The 20573-nt window shown below is 39.5% G+C and overlaps 1 long non-coding RNA gene across 1 annotated transcript; it reads left to right on the forward strand.

Annotated features, from left to right (window-relative positions):
* Positions 1-10747: 10747 nt before the first annotated feature.
* Positions 10748-11519, forward strand: LOC128615104 (uncharacterized). Its single transcript, XR_008387150.1, has 3 exons — positions 10748-10951; positions 11244-11295; positions 11454-11519. It is a non-coding gene; the product is annotated as an uncharacterized LOC128615104 (long non-coding RNA).
* Positions 11520-20573: the final 9054 nt, after the last annotated feature.

The following is a 20573-nucleotide window of genomic DNA, read 5'->3' on the forward strand; positions in this document are numbered from 1 at the left end:
AGGGAGAACATACAAACCCTGCGCATATGACCATAAATTTGACAATTAATTTATTTCGTAGTAGCATGCAACTTTACCACATTTAACTAAAGCCACAGACTCTGAGACATCAGTTTTAGAATTTAATGCATGGAGAATAAACTCATTCTGCTTTGTCCAGTCGTTGTTAAACATTTTGTTTTCGTTGTTGACTTTTCTTTAAACGGCTCATGTTGTCAGTTTGCTAACCAGAACTGTGTTTGCTAATCAGAATGGCTGTGGTCATACTGAAATCAGTAATTCACTTTCAGTTACCATTTCGAGTCTGACTTGGTAGCAGTATAAGTAAAGAAAGCTAATGAAGTGTTAGATTACGAGTGCATTCACAGGCTTCATACTTCTGTGTGTCTTGCATATCTTAGAGGCATATCTTGATATGTAATAAAGCTTGTTTGGAGTGGCTTATTGTGGATCCCAACAATCGAAAAAGCGGCACCCTAAGGGGACCATAGGGGTTTATTGACTTGCTGCAATGTTTTCAGCTAGTCTCTCAGTTAATTGAGTAAGTGCAGAGGGCAGGAAAGTGGATCTGTGAGAAGTTCAATTAAAGTAAATATGCATTTACCGTATGTGTAGCAGGCCAGGCGGGGCTCTTACATGTCATTACTGGTGCTGTATTCTCCTGTTCCATTGTAATCCAAAGCGGACAGAACTGACTTGACGCTACGAACCAAGGGGTTTTATGGCATTGCCACTAAAAACGTGCTATTTGGTAGAACATTTTTTTGAGCTCTTGCATCAATGCTTATGTTTCAGTTCTAAAACCTTTGGAATTTTGAGTAATGCCAAACACAAAAACCTAACCTTTTAAGATCAACTGCACAAGAACAACTCACTAAAAGTCTGACAACAAGGAAAAAACATATATATGTAGTAAAAAAAATACTACATCATCCACCTCCATCGTTTCTCTGCTGAATAAAGTAAACAGTGTAAAGCCCATCATTTGAGGCAGGTTAGATTAGCCAAGCTGTTTATCAAAATAAGCCTGGTCCAGGGTGGCCACAGCATTGATTCTCCTGCCAAGTGTAATCTGTTTCACCATCATAAATCTGAGCTTGACATCTGCACAGGCCTTTACTTTATCCAAACACTACCAAGTCAGAGTGTTTGTCACCTGATTGGCTGATAGTCGCCATGACAACACACACAACAATTAGACAAGTGTAATCCCACCTTTAAACACTTGTGTGGTTAATTACCACAGCACAGAAGAGAGGCTGGAAAAACACACAAGGGGAGAACTCAGAGACAAGGTTACACTGTTTTTTGTTGTTGTTGTTTTTTTGTGTTGCTTTTTTTCTTTTTACTGTAAGATGAAACTATGCCTCACAGCTGTGCAAGTAATCCTTAGCTAAAGCTGGACCACATGTGAGCACAGAATGATGAAAATGGTGAAAAGTGTACAGAAAAACAAAAAAGGACAGACTACAGTTTTCATCACCTGCTAGACAATAAGAAAAAAAAAGTTATGTGTCTGTGGAACACGAGTCTCAGTGGATGTGCGAGATCAGAGTTTGCATTGGATAAATAAACAACTGGTAAAGTATTTAATAAACCACTGTCACAGTGTGTGTTAGAGACGGTAGTTGAGCATGAGAGAGATAATATTCACACACACACACACACACACACACACACACACACAGAGCACTTTTACTCCAAACTAAAAGGAAAACGCATGGCCCTATTCCCCAAAAGCCCACCGCAGACACCATTATCTTTCCTCTCTGTCATGTTAACAGAAAAACTTCATTAAACATGTATTGTTAAATTTTTATTAATAGCAATTTGTGTCACTCTGGCAGCCTTCTCTCGTGGAAAACATCCAGCCCTCATACAAACTATCACTCAAGTTGTCAGAAAAAATTTGCTCTTATACAATATGAATAAGCTGTGTGTGCGTGCATGTGTGTTTGTGTGTGTGTTTGTGTGTGTGTGTGTGTGTGTGTGTGTGTGTGTGTGTGTGTGTGTGTGTGTGTGCATCTGTTGGCTGCGAAAGACTTGGAGATGGTGTTTGAAAACAGATATTTTGTTTAGAGTACAAGTCTAGTAGACTTGTCTTCTTCTGACTACATTCCCTGCTGAAAAAAACAGTAGAAACCATCAAATACATTCTAATGGTTTCCACTACAACTACCGTTACAAACCATCAGCTAACCATTAAAACCATTACAAGTACCATTATTGGTCCTTAATGGTAGCCACTAGACATAACATTCCACTAATAGTAGGCACAAATAACCAGTAGAGACCCACAGGGTCCATTACAGTTTCCATTAAAACCAATACAATTCCATTATAACCATTCAAACCATTATAAATTCTATGAGGATTTCTATTGTTTTTTGGTTTTTTTCAGCAGGGTTCACTACTTGTTATTTGCTTTTGTTGTAGCACACAGTAAAATCTTCCAAGTACTACATCTTTAAGCTGTATAAGCTCATGTTGTAAATGAATGAGTTTGTAAATTAACCATAGAACCAGACTAACTTCCAGCTTTCCTGTATAATACTACTTTCAAACACTGCAAGACTGGGGGGATGTGTTGTAAACCATCACTAGTGTAAAAGCAAGCACCAAGGTACCACGTTGTTAACATAGTAATTAAAAGCCATTGACTTTGCAAGAGAGCTGTGCTGGGTATGCTGAAATTATGTGAACAAACTGTTTATTGATTTTCCCATGCTTTTGCTTCATATTTGCTTTAATAAACCCCTTCTTTTGTATAAATGCATATACTGAATGTATATGTACATTGCTATGAAAAAAGTATTTGCCCCCATCCTGATTTCTTCTGTTCTGTGTATATTTCATACGAAATAGTTTTGGATCTTCAAACAAAATACAACATAAATAAAAGGCAACCTGAGTAAACACACAATACAGTTTTCATTTATTTTTTGTTTGTTATTGAAGCAAAAAAAAAAAAGTTATCCAGCACCTATCACCTGTGTGAAAAACTTAGCAGCAATAACTGCAACCAAATTGTTCTGATAACTGGAGATCAGTCTTTCACAGCACTGTGGTGGAATATTGGCCCACTATTCTTTGCAGAACTGCTTTAATTCAGAAAAACTGAAGGGATTTCGAGCACGAACTGCCTGTTTAAGGTCCTGCCACAGCATCTCAATTTGTTCAAGTCAAGACTTTGACTTGGCCACTCCAAGACTTTAATTTTTCTTTTTTTTATGCCACTCAGAGGTGGACTTACTCCTATGTTTGGATCGTTGTCTTGCAGCATAATCCAGTTGCTCTTGAGTTTCAACTCCCGAACTGAAGACTAGTGCCAGTTCACTACGGTGCCGAGTTTTTCCATTTGGAGATAACGGCTCTCACTGTGGTTCTTTTGAGTCCCAGAGCCTTTGAAATAGCTTTGTAACCCTTCCCAGACTGATGTAATCACCTTCTTCTTCATCATTTCTGGAATTTCTTTCAACTTTGGCATAGTGTGTTACTGGGTAAGAGTTTTTAACCTCATGCTGTTGAAAAAGATCTATTTAAGTGTTGATTTAATTGAATGGGGTTTGCAGTAATCAGGTCTGGTTGCATCTAGTCCAGCTGAAACCCAGCCCACTGGCCCAGTTGGAATTGGATAACTTTTTTGCTTCAGTAAATAACATTATCATTTTAAAACTCTATTACGTGTTTACTCAGGTTGCCTTTGTTTTATCTTAGACTTTGTTTTAATTTCTGAAACAACTTAGTATGAGATATACACAAAAACAGAAGAAATCTTTTTCACAGCACAATTCTCTTAGTTTCTGTCTTGTTGTAATGCTTGCAAACAACACACATACGATTGATACATCTGTTACTGCATTATCACATATACAAGTTTAATTAGCCTTTACTTAAACTGTTTCTTTTTAATACAGTGCCCTCCACTAATATTAGCACCCTTGGTAAATATGAGCAAAGAAGGCTGTGAAAATGATCTTCATTGTTTAACCTTTTGAACTTTTCTTTAAAAAAATCACAAAAATACTTTGCTCTCATGAATATCAAACAATTGCAAACACAACACAGGTTTATCCAAAAAAATATGTTAAATGTAGTTGTGCAACAATTAGTTGTATATATATATATATATATATATAATATAAAAATGGACCTTTCATATATTAGAGATTCATTACACATAAAGTGAAATGTTTCAAGCCTTTTTTTTTTGTTTTGTTTTAATCTCGATGATTACGGCTTACAGCTCATAGAAATCAAAAATGCAGTATCTCAAAATATTAGAATAAAGAATTTATAATACAGAAATTTCGATCTGAGAAGAGCTCTAATCAGATAATTACCTCAAAACACCTGCAAAGGTTTCCTGAGGCTTTAATCTCTTAGTCTGGTTCAGTACGCACAACCACAATCACGGGGAAGATGAAAGTAAATTTGGAAACATTTGGAAATCAAGGTCCCAGAGTCTGGAGGAAGAGTAGAGAGGCACAGAATCCAAATTGCTTGAAGTCCAGTGTGAAGTTTCCACAGTCAGTGATGATTTGGGGTGCCATGTCATCTGCTGGTGTTGGTCCACTGTAGCTTCTCAAGTCCAGAGTCAATGCAGCCATCTACCAGGAGATTTTAGAGAACTTCATGCTTCCATCTGCTGACAAGCTTTATGAAGATGCTGATTTCCTTTTCCAGCAGGACTTGGCACCTGGCCACAGTGCCAAAAGTACTAGTAAGTGGTTTGCTGACCATGGTATTACTGTGCTTGTTTAGCCAGCCAACTCGCCTGACCTGAACCCCATAGAGAATCTATGAGAGACATGAAAGACCCAATAACACCTCAGACTTCCATAACTTCCTCAGAAGTGCCACAGGCCGATCGCCTCTATGCCATGCTGCATTAATGCAATAATTCATGCAAAAGGAGCCCCAACCAAGTATTGAGTGCATAAACTCTACAAAGCACCAGAGGTGCTTTTGGTGCGCTCATAGAGGTATCTATATGGAAAAGTACCTCATGCCACAGTTAAATATGGTGTTGGATCTTTAATGTTTTGGGGCTGTTTTTCTCCCAGAGGACCTGGACATTTTGTTAGGATACATGGCATCATGGACTCTATCAAATATCAACAGATTTTAAATCAAACCTGACTGCCTCTGCCAGAAAGCTTAAAATGGGCTGGGGCTGGATCTTATAGCAGGACAATAATCCAAAACATACATCAAAATCAACACAAAAATGATTTACTGATCACAAAATCAAGGTCCTGCCATGGCCATCCCAGTCCCCTGACCTGAAACCCATAGAAAACCTGTGGGGTGAACTGAAGAGGAGAGTCCACCAGTGTGGGCCTTGAAATTTGAAGGATCTGGAGAGATTCTGTCAGGAGTTATGGTCTCAGATCCATTGCCATGTTTTCTCCAACATCATCAGGCATTATAGGAGAAGACTAAGTGCCGTTATCTTGGGAAAGGGAGGTAGCACAAAATATTGACTAAAAGGTTGCCAATAATTGTTGCACACATATAATTAACAAATATATATATTTTTGATAAACCTGTGTTTTGTTTGCAATTGTTTGATATCTATGAGAGCAGAGTATTTCTGTGAATTTTTGAACAATAGATCAAAATGTTAAACAATAAAGACAATTTTTCACAGCCTTCTTTTCTCATATTTACCAAGGGCACCATGCTTTTGAGAACAGTTTTCTATTCCCTTTCTAAGGGAACTCAACATTGTGTGAGCTCCACGCTGTGGGAAGCGCCCTCGCATGTGATCAGTATCTGAAGCTTGTGTAACATGCATATTTATAGGCCTGCTGTGATAAGGTGATGTGGCAATTATGCGTGTCACATGATATAAAAACAGCAACTGTGAACCACGCCGTCAGCCTTATTATCTTCAGTTAGACTGCATGTCGCTCATTTGTGTAACGCTCGCAAAAATACTCTTCATTTTCTCTCTATCTTTTGAAAAAACAAGAAAGAACAATCTCTTTACTTTTCTGTCCCTTTAAAAAGAGAGAGAGAGAGAAGAGAGAGAGAGAGAGAGAAAAAAGTATGAGTGAGAGAGAATTCAGGACGTGTGTCACGCCTTGCTCCCGTTTCATCATGGGGGATGTACACACATTCTGTGTGGAGTGTCTAGGGGTAGAGCTTGCCAGGGCAGCCCTCGAGAGGGCTGACTGTGCTCATTGTGAATGCCTTAACATTAGGCAGCTCCGCTTGCACTCGCTCTCTTCTCGGCCGAAGGGATCTGCCTCGCGGATCTGGCCCGGCTGCTAGCGAGGCAGCCATACGACTCAGGTCCTGGGGATTTCGTATGGATTTGGAAGCAGAGCCGAAGATGAGTGCTGCTATTCAGTCATCATGGGGAATGAATGGAATGGTTATTTAGCTATGCTAAAGGTGGAGGAGGTGATTGTGAGCTACCTCTCATCATCGACAGCAGGTAATTTAGGGGGGCCGGCTTTGCCATCCAGGCCATGTAAGGCCACCTCGGCGCTGGTGAGCAAGGCCTATGCAAAACTGGGTCTTGCTTGTGGGTCACAGCATACAATGGCAGTGTTGCAGGCCTACCAAGCAGACCTGCTGAGTGAGCTCAACATTCAGCAGCATTCAGCCAGTTCCTTCCCCGTTGTGTTGAGTTCGTGCGAGTACGAGGGAGGCACAAAAGGCGAGTGTGGTGACTCGCCTCCCCCTGCAGAGAGAAAGGGGAACCGGACGGCCACAGTTGCAGCCTGGTAATAGGCCTGATCTGAGAATGGTCATAAAGGCTAAGCAGACAAAGAAGGAGTGGTCCTGAGGGGCTGCGGAGGGATGTATCAGGGGACATGAGGTTGTTACGGCAATTAACCCCCAATACTACTGTAGGGCCTCCTGTAACCAAGGCTGTCCAAAGTTTTCAGTGTTGTCTGGTCAGCGAGCTGTCACCAGGCAATGAAAATTTGATGCTTTCCCTCCAATAGAATTTGGAAAAGTTAACGTCACTGAAAGATCATCTGGCAGCATGGAAACTACTGCCAAATGTGTCTCCATGGTTTCTGTCTATCGTAGAAAAGGGTTACTAGGTCCAGTTCAGAGATCAAACCCCCAGTTCAGTGGTGTGCTCACCACAGTAGTTAGCGCAGGAAGTAGGATCCTTCTTGGACAAAGGGGCCATCGAAAATGCCATTTTTACAGAAAATGTCATTTTACAATTTTACAGCCATTATATCCTGGTCCACAAAAAAGATGGGAGTATGTGGCCAATTTTAGATCTGTGTCATCTGAACTGTACTCTTTGGACATACAGGTTGGACCTTCTGATGCTCAAACTTATCGTTCCACAGATTCAGTTCAAGGACTGGTTTGTGATGATATATCTAAAAGACGCATATTTCCACATAGAAATATCGCCCTGTCACAGGAAGTTCCTGAGGTTCACATTTGGAGGCAATCTGTATCAATATTGGGTTCTTCCTATCAGGCTAGTTTTATCCCCATGCACCTTCAGAAAGTGTGTAGATGCCATTCTGGCTCCCTTGAAACTCCAGGGCATCCGTGTGCTAAACTACCTGGATGACTGGTTAATTCTAGCATGATTCAGGTATCTGGTGATTCAACATTGATATGTTGTTCTTGCCCACATGAAGAGCTTGCGTTGAACCTCAAGAAAGGTATGCTTTCTCCAGTGCAGAGTGCAAAGGACAACTTTTCTAGAGGTTATATGGGATTCTACTATGATAAGGGCATTTCTATCCCCAACATGAGTAGGGTCAAGCCTATCAACATTGAGCAAGATAAAGCTGGATCTGGGCATCCCCTCCAGTCTCTGAGAGACAGTTGAGGCTTATGGCAGCAGCAGCCAAAGTCATACTGTTGGGCCTATTGCACATGAGACTGTTTCAGTGGTGGCTGAAAATTCAGGGGTTTCATCCAAGGATGAAACCTCTGAGAGTAATCAGTGTCACGTGGCGATGCATACACCTCCAAATGTCCCTGGTTTTTAACCTTGGTTCACACTCTAGGGGCATCTCCTTATTGCAAGATGGAAATGACAGACACCTCCCTCATGAGAGAGTCTTAGACCGCTGCCCAGCTCGTAGTCTTTGGAGCGGCCCACATCTGGAGTGGCATATAAATTGCCTAGAAATGCGAGCCATATTTCTAGCGCTAAAATTCTTTCTTCCTCAATTAAGAGGTCACCATGTGTTAGTTGTGACAGGCAACAGAGCGGTGGTCTCAAATACCAACCACCAGGTAAGGTTACGTTCACGCCCCCTGTTCAGGCAGGCGCAACAAATTCTTCTGTGGGCAGAGGGAAAGTTCTTGTCAGTGAGTGCAACGTACATTCCGGGCAACCGGAAAGCAGGGGCAGACATCCTGTCGAGGCAGGGGCTGAAGCTGGGGGTTGGAGACTCCATCCTCAAGTGGTAGAGTCCATATGGTGTTGTCCCCCTATCTATATAGAGGAGAAATAAGTCACAAGCATGACGGTTGGTGCTACTTCCCCGAGAGCTTTACTCAAATGCATTGTCAAAAATACAACAGTACATACACATATACACCTTTCATGTCCACATGTCCAAATTACGGCTAAACACAAGCTAGCGCTGTTATGGTTTTAAGTACAAGGCGGAGACCTGCACGAGCGCACACACACACACACACACACTCGACAAAACTTGCTTATATCACTCAAAAGCTATCAGAAACAAAATATAAGTACCTCTCAATATGTCAGCAAGTTAACACGGATAAAACAGTTAACTTAAACATGCACAACATACCTATATAGAGGAGAAATAAGTCACAAGCATGACGGTTGGTGTTACTTCCCCGAGAGCTTTACTCGAATGAAAGAATACCGCACTTCCTCCAGGTATGTGGGTGGAGACTAAGCAATCGATCCCAGAGTGCAGGATTCAGACCATCCTAATAGATCACTGATCAGCGTTATACATATTTGAATTATCAATGTATTAACACATGAAAATGAGATAACAGTGAAAAATAAACACTCTTTTAACTCTCTTTTTTAAACATTTGACTATATAACTTGACCCTTTTTTAACCATTACTGATCATGAATTTGAATCTGCTATACCTTGTTACAGCATGTAGCATTTCACATTTGAAATTGTCACAATGGCAGAGGTTCGGCCAAAAGGAAGTGGATGTGTTTGCCTCTGAGGAGACAGCACACTGCCCGCTGTGATTCGTCTTCACTCCTCCCGCACCACTGGGGCTGGATGCCATGGTGCACATGGGGCAGAGGTCACATCTGTATGCTTTTCCCCTGATAGCTCTGCTCCTACAAGTTTTAGCAAGAGTTCCCCAAGACTATCTATGTCTGCTGCTAGTAGCGCCTTATTGGCCAGCTTGAATATGGTTCTCAGAGAAAATATCCCTGCTAGACGGCACTCCTTGGGAGATTCTCATCCGCAGGGATCTACTGTCTCAGGACGGAGGGCTGATTTATCACCCTTGGTCAGAACTATGGAAATTGTGGGTCTGGCCCCTGAGGGGCACCAGCTCACAGATTCTGGTCTCACAACTGAGATTGTAGAGACCATGTTGAACGCTAGAGCACCATCCACAAGGAAATTGTATGCCCTCAAGTGGTGACTTTTTGTCTCATGGTGTGAGGAATTTCAGCGAGACCCAGTGAACTGTGCAATAGCTACAGTCCTGGAGTTCTTACTAGGATGTTTCTCAGCAGGGTTGGCTCCTACAGTCAGGATCTATGTGGCCACTATAAGACTCACATTGTAGTTAAGGTTAGCTCTTCATTAGTTTGTGATTAGTACATGCCTTAAATCATCATTAGTTCATAATAAAATAAGTATTAATTCAGGTATTAGTGCATGATTATTCATGTACTGTCACTGTAAAATGTTACAATTAACATAAATGTTCAAAAATGCATTCCTCTGATGTAGAACATTTTCAGATCAGTTGTGTCAGTTGTAGACCTTTTAAAAAGTATTTACTCAAGTATTATGTCCACGCGGGGACTAATTGACTCTTACTTGAGTAATTTTCTTCACTATTTTACATTTACTCAAGTAAATTGTTACTATAGTAGTGTTCCTTTTAAGGCGTACAGTGGTTAGCACGTTCGCCTCACACCTCCAGGGTTGGGGTTTGATTCCCGCCACACCCTGTGTGTGCAGAGTTTTCATGTTCTCCCCGTGCTGCAGGGGTTTCATCCGGGTTCTCCGGTTATAAAGACATGCATGGTAGGCTGATTGGCATGTCCAAATTGTCCATAGTGTATGACTGGGTGTGTGAATGTGTATGTGAGTGTGTCGTGTGATGGATCGGCACCCTGTCTTGTGCCCAGTGCTCCCTGGGATAGGCTCCAGGCTCCCCATGACCCAGTAGGATAAGCTGTATAGAAAATGGATGGATGTTCCTTTTACTCAGGTCAGTGTGTTTTGTATTCTTGCCATCACTACTCAATGAACACCTACTTTGTTACTGTGCGATACAAATGAATACTGTTTGTATTACTTCACCGTGGGGGATTTTATGAAATTACCATATGACAAACATGTTAGACTGTGCTCTCCTCCACCATCAAAAGAGTAACTGAGGGAATATCTTTTGGAAGGATGGTGTTTCCCTCCTGAACAGACTTTATTAAGACACTTGATTTTGGGTTTGGTGGCATGGTGGCATAGTCGTTAGCATGTTGGCCTCGCAAATTGGGGGTTTGATTGCTGCCTCTAACTTGTGTGTGTGGAGTTTGCAAGTTCTCCCTGTACTTTGGGGGTTTCCTCGAAGACATGCATGTAGGCTGATTGGAATCTCTAAATTGTCCACAGTGTGTGAATGGGTGTGTGAGTGTGTGTGCGATTGTGCCCTGCGATAGGTTGGCACCCTGTCCCCTGGGATAAGCTCCTGTGTTGAGATTAGCAGTCCAGAAGATGGGTGGATAACTGTTGGATTTTGTTCCCTTTATCACCCATCGGTATGTTTCAGCACTGTTCCCAAATTAAATTGTTTTCTATGTTACATATGTTACACAATAGTAATAATTGTGTTTTCATTGATATTGTAATGGATAGTTGTAGATCTTTAATGCCTAGAAATCAATCTGAAAATTATTTCTTTATTCATTAAGAAGCAGTGCAAAATTGTATTTTACCATCCAGAATCGGGTATAAATTCTTGTATGAATGTGGTCTTGCACCAGAATGTAGTCTATTGTATCACCATTTGTATCACTGTCAACTCCTCTAACAGCTGTCATATATTTCTAGTCACAGAGTCTCAGCTGATCCTTTCACCACTGATCACCTCAGTGATAAAAAGGTAATATTATTGATTATGCAATCACTGCAAGTCCATAAACACTAATAGATTGGCTGTCTGCAACACTTTCTTGCCTCTATTATTTTTCACCCTGACTTTCTGCAGAACAAAAAAAAAAAACCCAGAAAAAAATAAATTAGGAACATTTTTACTCGCAGTGCCAGTGTTGTCAGTGTCATTGTGAATACCAAGTAAACAAAAGAAAGATGTATAATAGAAGCAGGACAAGAAGCAGGATAATAAGGTTTGGATCATTTTTATGTGACACCAACTAAATGCTGCTGGGCTGAGCAACATAAATAGAACAAGATGGTGTACAAAGCAGCTCTCCCTTTGAGGAGGTCATTAATCATGGAAATATGGCCAGGGCTTTGCTCTCCGGCTGGCTGAATGGCATATCGCTGTTCCTCTGTGTTTTTCCTGCTTTCTTTAATCGCTGACGCTCTCCCTGCGGCGCCATTGGTTGCACGGCCGATGGATGGCGGGCAGGGGACGGGACTCCTGCAGGGTCTGAGCATTTTCCTTGCTTTTGCACTCTCTCTACATCACCCCCACATACAGACCACAAGACAGAAGCAACACACACTGGCAAAGGTGAAGGAGAGGAGGTGAATACAATTCTCATCCACTCTTCTTCTTCCTCCTCCACCCTTTTCTCATCACACACTACCTTTTCCTTCTTGCCTTACTTCTTCCTGCTTTTCCCGAGCACATTCCTGAAAATGTTATAAGAATCATCAAAGACAAGAACAGATAAAGCAAAGAAAACTATATTTGACAAAAAAAGGCCTCAGGAGATTTTTTTTTTAAGGCATTAAGACATGCTTAAAAGAAAATCAATAAATCGCTTTGATCGTCACCAAGTGTGGTGCACAGGCAACACATCACGGGTCCTGTGCAACTGTGCAGTGACAAGTTCATAGCCTCCACAGGTTCTGATAAGACACACACACACACACACACACACACACAGAAGTCTCTGCAATCCTTATACAATTGTAGCACACAATATACACACCGAAAGTGAGGGCAAAAGTGTGTGAGAGAGACAGACAGAACTACCAAAGTACACATATGATTCGATTACACCTTACTCTAACACATCACATATGTGAGTTATTTACCAGCACGTCCCACTGCAGTGCTTGGAGATCATTTCACCAGTGAGTGAAGTCCATCTCCTGAGGCACACCAGCCTCTCTTTCCCCTCAGGCCAAAAAACATCATTAACATTATTATTGTTTGACTCTTTTTCTCTCCCCCTCTCCCTTTTCCCTGTTAATTCAAAGAACTTGCATTTACAATGCCCATTCTATTGACTGTATAATTTTCATAAAGCTTGCATATGCAAGTGTGCAGTGGTTTCAAACACCAGAAAACACATAGCCTATGTGCAATTATGTAAATCATTTTGGTTATTCATGCGGTTATCTGTAGCATATATTCACTCATGGATTTGCAGCATTAATGCATTGGATTTTGAGTATTAATGCCACAGCCCATGATCGGCTGAGAAGGGCAGCGCTCTCTCTCTCTCTCTCTCTCTCTCTCTCTCTCTCTCGGATGGAGCACAAAGGCAATAGAGTCTCTGGGTAACAGACCTGACCTGACTTGACGTGCAGTGGCCTGGTCTGAGAGTGAGCAAAAACAGGTTAGAAATAATAGTATTGTTCAGAGACCCCATAGTCATCACTGTATCATTTAATACTGCAACTGATAAGCCTATTAGAGAACCTTTGTTAGGCTGATTTAACTAATGACAACAATGTAAAAAATATAACAGCATTAGTGTGTTTCAGGTAATGCTGTTTGCAGAGTCCATTCCCCCCTTTCTTGCTCCCTTTACACCACTACTAGCCCTTAACACTCCTTAGACCTCAGCATGGGCCATGTTTGACTAAAGTGCGTAAGAAATTGGAGTTAAAAGCTAGCCAGAGACATGCTGTAAACTCCCTACAGAACAATAATCTTTCATAATTCAGAACACTGCACAGGTCTTGCCACTGTAGCGTCTGCTTGCATGATCATCAATGATATAAAGATGGCTGAGCACAAGCTGTAAGCTTCTGTTCATACAGCACCCCAATAGGGCAATAAAACAAACAAACTAGTGCTTGGGATTGGAATGCATCCTATAAATGAGTTATTCTTATCACTGAATTGATAACTTAAAATATCCCTCAGAATCCCAGAGAACAGAAAAAATGAGTGATCAGTGTTTATGCCAAGCAGTCAAGTGGGTTTTACTGACATTTCTCATATATATATATATATATATATATATATATATATATATATATATATATATATAGTGTGGATGCATGTGTGAGTGTGCCCTGCGATGGATTGGCACCCTGTCCTTGTGCCCGATGCTCCAGTGTCATGCTGTCATGTACTACTGTATAGTATATGGCATCTTACTTATATATATATATATATATATATATATATATATATATATACACAGTAGTAAATGACTATATGACACAAGCGCAAAATATGCAATTAGTACACGATAATAAATGTTCAGGTAAATAAATACACAAGACAGTGTGTTAAATAGACAAGACAACATGACATTATTGTTTGGAAGAAACCAGTGATTTATGTAAGAATAGATAGATAGATAGATAGATAGATAGATAGATAGATAGATAGATTGATAGACAGGCAGATAGACAGATTAATAAATATACAGGGCAGTGCTCTGGTGGAATAAGATGATTTTCAATGCTAAACTTCTTATGCTTATGAATGAGTGTGTGTTGGCATGGTGTACTGTGGTGGATTGTTCCCAGGACTGTCTACAGATCCACTATGATCAGGATCAGGATGCTATAAAATGAATAAATACTGCCTATGAATCAAATAAATGGTAAATATGAAACAGTTACTGTTCTTTTATTTCCGAAATGTCAGTTGGTCCCCACTTCTGAAGTGTCAGTTGGTCCTAATGCCCCAGTATAGTGACGGGGACACTATACTGTAAAAACACCACCATCTTTCAGATGAGACGTTAAACCGAGGTCCTGACACTCTGTGGTCATTAAAAATCCCAGGACACTTATTGTAAAGAGTAGGGGTATAACCCCAGTGTCCTGGCGAAATTCCCGCATTGGCCCTTATCTATCATCGCCCCTAATAATCCACATCTCTGAACTGGCTACATCACTCTCGTCTCCTCTCCACCAACAGCTGGTGTGTGGTGGGCGTTCTGGAACACTTTGGCTGCCATCATGTCATCCAGGTGGATGCTACACACTGGTGGTGGTTGAGGAGATTTTCCCCCATACAGTGTAAAGCGCTCTGAGTGCCTAGAAAAGCGTTATATAAATCTAAGGAATTATTATTATTATTTTTATTATTATTGTTATTGTTGTTGTTGTTGTTGTTATCGTTGTTATTATTATTATTATTATTATTATTATTATTATTATTATTATTATTATATTAGCTAGACCCGTTTGATATGATTTAAAGGTGTACACATTTGTGTATGCACACCTGCACATCTGCACTAACACTACAGCTCTAGGCTGATGACAAGGTTGACAAGACTCTTTCTGCAGTCCCTGAAATATTGACTGGAATATTCCTTTCATGCACTCTAATCTTAAATTATGTGTGATTATGCATAGGTAAGCAGGTTGGTTCTTAATGTGTCCAGTTAATGGAGTGTTAGAAAGAGCTGTGGCCACTAGCCACACAATTTGCACCCTAATGCAAATGTTGTCAGTAGCAAATATCATTTGCTACTGACATTTCACTTAATGCATCATAAATTGATGACATGTCTGTTTGTATACAAAATAAAAAAGTGTGAAATTGTTAATATATAACACTTTGCTGTACAGAAACGCTATTTATTTCACAGCACATTAAACTTAATGATATTATGGGTATGACAAACCAGGTTTGTTCCTAGTAGTATGCAGTTTATATACTGTACATATCCAAAAACAAACAAACAAACAAACAAACAAAACAAAAAACAAACCCATAGCAATATAGTTATAGGTAAATATTACAGGTACAGTATACGTTCAGTATAACGTTCACCTTGTTTTTTTCTTTATTTTAATCTTCAAATCTCTGCAATCTCCGTGTCTTTCCAAGTCATATTAATATATCAAGTATGAAATGATGGTCATGGAAGAAACAGAGTAGCCTGATATGGCAAATCAGCACTCGATGTTAGTGATGGTGCAATATTGCTTATGCACTCATGGATATCTTAATTATCTGGCCAATGGCCTCATTCAGCCAGCTTAATGATGGCCAATACAGGCTCAGGCTTGCATAAGGAATACATTGTATTACTCAATCTCTCTCTCACTCTGCCCTAACACCCATGCACACATAAACACTCCTCTCTGCTCGTTTAAGGACTATTCTGTCATATAGATCATTTCATCGCAGAGGTAATGGCCAACAAGAGCCTGCGTTTCATTATAACAATTGCTTGAATTTCATATCCTGCTTTCTCTCTCCCTCATCTCTTTATCTTACTTCGTGAAATCAGCAGCTATGGGATGAGTGCCTCACGCACACTGAGTTTATGATTTGGGATTGTGCAGAGAGCGACACTTGAGCCAAACTGCTATTCGCTCAGTTTGAGCTTTTTTTTTCTTTTTCTTTTTTTCAAGTAAGAGTGTGGAGGACTGCAGAGAAAGCACAAACCCTCTGAAGAAGGCTCAGAAGAAAAACTATGAATGATACATACCGTGTGAGATTATCAAAGTTCTGTTCATATACTTAAAAATCATAATAAGCCTAGAAAGGTCACATAGAAATCTCTGTGAGGGTATACAGAAATGTCTAATAATGGATGTAATAAATGCTATACTTTAATGATATTATTTTTTGAAATACGATGTATTGGATGCGCTTTCTGTCTAATGTTCTGTGCCATCACACTTGACTACTGGTACTTTGAACACTACAAATGTCTAATTAGACCAATTATTATACACACTATGTGCATATAATGTACATCTGTTAGTGGGGGTGTCATATCAATATTTTCTGTTAATTACATTAGCATGTGTCTCTCCCACTGCCACACAAGGTGAATCATTGTTAACTTCCTTCCAACTGTACCTGAGAACTATTGATCTACAGCATGTTGTCATTCAAGTGATAATTAGGCCCAGGTCAGGGGTCATGCTCCAATCCCTCTGAACATCTGGACAAGACTTCCTCAAGGACAATGCAAACAGCAGGACTCTGAACTACTCTGAGCCAGACCTGTCTCTCTGCACTCCATACAAATGATCTAATTAATTCCAGCACTAGATCATGAGCATCCTGGTGCTACATGAGCTACAGTGGACATAAAAATCGACACACTCCTGTTAAAATTGCAGGTTTTCGTGATGTAAAATAATAAAAAAAAATTAAACCAGGATAAATTATGTCAAATTATTTTTCACCTTTAATGTGATAAAGTAAACAACAGAATTCAAGTGAAAAAACAAATAGAGAGAAAAAATGACAATAACCTGGTTGTATAAGTGTGCATACTCTTTTATAATGGAGCATGTGACTGTGCCCAGAATTAAACAATCATATTCATACTCATGTTCAAAAGTAATTATAATACATCTGTCATCAGTGAAGTGATTCTGATTAACCCCAAATAAAGACCAGCTGTTTCTGTTCTGACACTCTTCGTTTCATCTGACTGCTGATTGTCTGCAAAGAGCTTACAAAAGAATTTCCAAAACATTGTATGTACCATGGAACACCGTGAAGGCCGTCATCGGCAATCTGGAGAAAATGGAGCACCACAGTGACATCACCAAGAACAGGACTGTCTCTCCAAAACTGACAAAAGGACACGAGGAAAACTTATCAGGGCTGCCATGAGACCTACAGCAACATTAAAGGAGCTGCAGAAAGATCTGACAAGTACTGTAAACTCCCCACATGTAACAAGAGTCTCTCATATTCTGGGCTAAGATGTAGGTGGCTAGATAGAAGCCCTTTCTCAAAACAAAATGATGTAAAAAAAAAAAAAGAAAAAAAAAAGAAAGAAAAAAAAAAAAACCACCCAAGTCCACCCCAAAACATGTGGAAAATGATTTATGGTTGGATGAGACAAAGATAGAACATTTTGACCATAATTCAAAAAAAAATTTGTTTGGCACAAAAATAACAAACCACCAAGAACAGTCTACCTACGATGAAGCATGGTGGTGGCAGCATCATGCTATGAGGCGGCTTCTCCTGGGACTTTAGTCAAGATAGAGTGAATCATAGATAGCTCCAAATACTAATAAGTTTTGGCGCAAAACCTGCAGGCCTCTGTTAGACAGCTGAAGATGAATAAATATTTCACCTTCCAGCACAATAACAACCCAAAATACAAATCCAAGTGAAGAAAGGAATGGCTTTGGAAGAAGAAGATCATCGTTTTGGAATGACCGAGTCAGAGTCCAGATCTAAATCCTATCAGAAACCTCTGGAATGACTTAAAGAGGGCTATGTACAGGATATCCCTTCGCTTTTGGATCCCCTCACATATCTGGTGCATTTTTGCAAGGAAGAGTTGAATAAAATTGCCAAATCAAGATGAAGACTTTGACTCAAAAAAAGACTTGAGTGCTGTATTCCAAGCAAAAGGTGCTTTAATAAAGTATCAGTTAAGTATAAGTGTACTTATTGTACATTTTTTTCTTGTTTTTTTCCCCCTTAAATGTTTCTTTGTTTATCCCTTGAATTTTGTGATTTTCTGCATAACATTAAAGGTGGTGTGTAGACTTTATTTATCTATTGTACATATGGAAAAAAGCAAAACGTTCATGTGTCAGCAGCACACATTAAGCTTTAACCACACAAAGAAGGTGTTTTTTTTTTTCTCACCCACTCATATGTCTAAGACCGAGTACAGATGTGATGACTGTATGAAAGGATTTTATTAAAAGTTGGAACAGTGTAAAACATTATGCTCATCGAAATGAGTAAATCGTTGCAGCGTATTTCATGCATGTTCGTGATCAGTGAGTTTAAGGCCTCATAACAGATAAGCAGTGAAACTTACATAGACATTGATTATTCATTTCCTGCTCACACGCAGCTCTAAAGATAAAAGTTCAGTATGGCACTCACATAATTTGCCTTTGAAATAATTTAGGAATAGCAAAAACCATTTTAGTTTGAAATTAAAATTTCTCCTGCAGTATTTTAAAAAAGCTAAATCATGCAATAAGAATTATGGAAGGAGTTAAAACTCACTAAATACATATCCAGGTGCATGTAGGTTTTCACTTTTGTTTTTCTTTTTAGCTTAGTCATTACCATTCTTACTGTGCAGTATCCAACACAATTTGTTTTGAAAACTGCCGTACCACAAATGAATGTGTTAAATGTTACATATATATTTATATATATATGGAAATATATGGAAAAAATCAGCATGCTGTTTAGTTACAGTTTGTTCGATTAAAAGTCACATCTCAAGATTAATTCATTCTTCTTTAATACAGAAAATACAGTTCAATATAGAGACTGCACTGAATTGTCCTCCCTGTGTTTATGTTTTTGTCCTATGAATAATTCTGTTTGCACATAGAAAATGTGTTTGTTCCAGAAGTTTATTGCAGAAGTCAGCTGAACAAAACTGCAGATGCATAACTCCTAAATAATGAAAGTGTTTAGCAAGAAAAGGAATTTTTAAAAAAAAGCATGGCAAAATGGGCAAAACATGTCTTTTGATTAAAATAAAGCTTACATGATAGACTGGTGCATAGAACCAGATACACTTCTTTTTTTTTTTAATGTACAACGTTTTACATATAAGTATTAAAACATGTCTGTTGAGCATGGGGAAGATAAAGGCATCTGTTTGTGGAAGTCATATGCAGTATCAAGATTATTACACAGATACGCAAACAGACAAGAGGCAGATTCAGTCTGACACACACACACACACACACACACACACACACACACACACAGAAGGAAGCACCTTTATCACTGTTTCTGAAACGCATCGTTTGCATGTTTTAATGTACATGAACAAACTAAACTGTTTTTTAATCCTCACATGCAAATGCACAACACAAATGGAAATGAGAGGGCCCAGGGACAGCGCAGAAGCACAAGCAGTGCAAATGTTGCCCTCTTGTGGTTTCATTGCTGACAGATGCTGGTGTACAGCATGATTCTTAACTTCTGTCGTGGAGACCGCATTCACTTTATAGTTCTCTGTTTTGTGTGATTTAACACACCTAATTAATCTCATTAGCTATTTAATATGCCTTTCATGAGTCAGTTGGGTTCGAAACTTAAAGCAGTACATAAGGTCTACGGGACTGAGATAACTATGAGAAGCACTGGTGTAAGGGAATTCTTTTGTTTCTTTAAAAAAAAAAAAAAAACTGCAATAAGAGAATCCCAGAGGGATCTTCTGGGTTCGAAATCTAGGCTAGCAGGAAGGAAATGATGATTTGTGACACGGTACACTGATTTAATCTGTTTGAAAGAATTATGTCTTGAGCTGTCAAGTCCAAATTCTCAAAAATTCTCTTCCTGTACAGTCTGAGATCAGATTTTAATAGGTCAATTCATATCAATGTGAGAAGCTGAAATGACTTCTGAAGTCATTTTTGCTCAGTTTAGGCTATTATTAAGGAACAGGTAACTATAAAAAAGCGTATCAGTGATCAAAAGAACTGAAATGTGCGTGTGTTCTGAAGATATAGCTCCATCTCTTTCTTTCCCTTTCACATTAATAAAGTTACCATAATAATTTGCAACAATAGATTTATCTACATGGGTTTTTACACTGAACCCTTGTGTTGCGTTTTCAGTGGCCTGGTGATTTTTTGTGCCCTCCGGAAACTTTTTCCACAGATATTAATTGTCTTATGGGAGCAAACGAGGGGCTCCTTAATTGATCTGACCTTTTAGCAGCGCTGTTTAAAATCTCCAATCCTCCACTCATTGTTCCATCTGCCATTTTAAAACAACATCTGCTTAACTGTATTTTTTCCTGGTGATCTCTGTTCGGTTATTTAAAAAAAAAAAAATTATGTATGCCCCAACAGATGTTCGGTTTTATAGATGGTGAAGCTGTTCAAATATTGACTCCTAGAAATAGATACTCCCAAATGCCAAAATTCAATCTTATTTCAGAATAGACCCGAATGCCACAACAGAATCACAGAATCTGTTCTAACAAGGGATACAGAGTGTGGCCCATTATAAAAGGGGTGGAAATAACTTACACCTGGTGAGGGCTACACACAGAGTGAGAACTCTGGAGGGTCCACTTA

Source organism: Ictalurus furcatus, chromosome 11 (genome assembly GCF_023375685.1).
Source record: "Ictalurus furcatus strain D&B chromosome 11, Billie_1.0, whole genome shotgun sequence".
Taxonomy (NCBI): domain Eukaryota; kingdom Metazoa; phylum Chordata; class Actinopteri; order Siluriformes; family Ictaluridae; genus Ictalurus; species Ictalurus furcatus.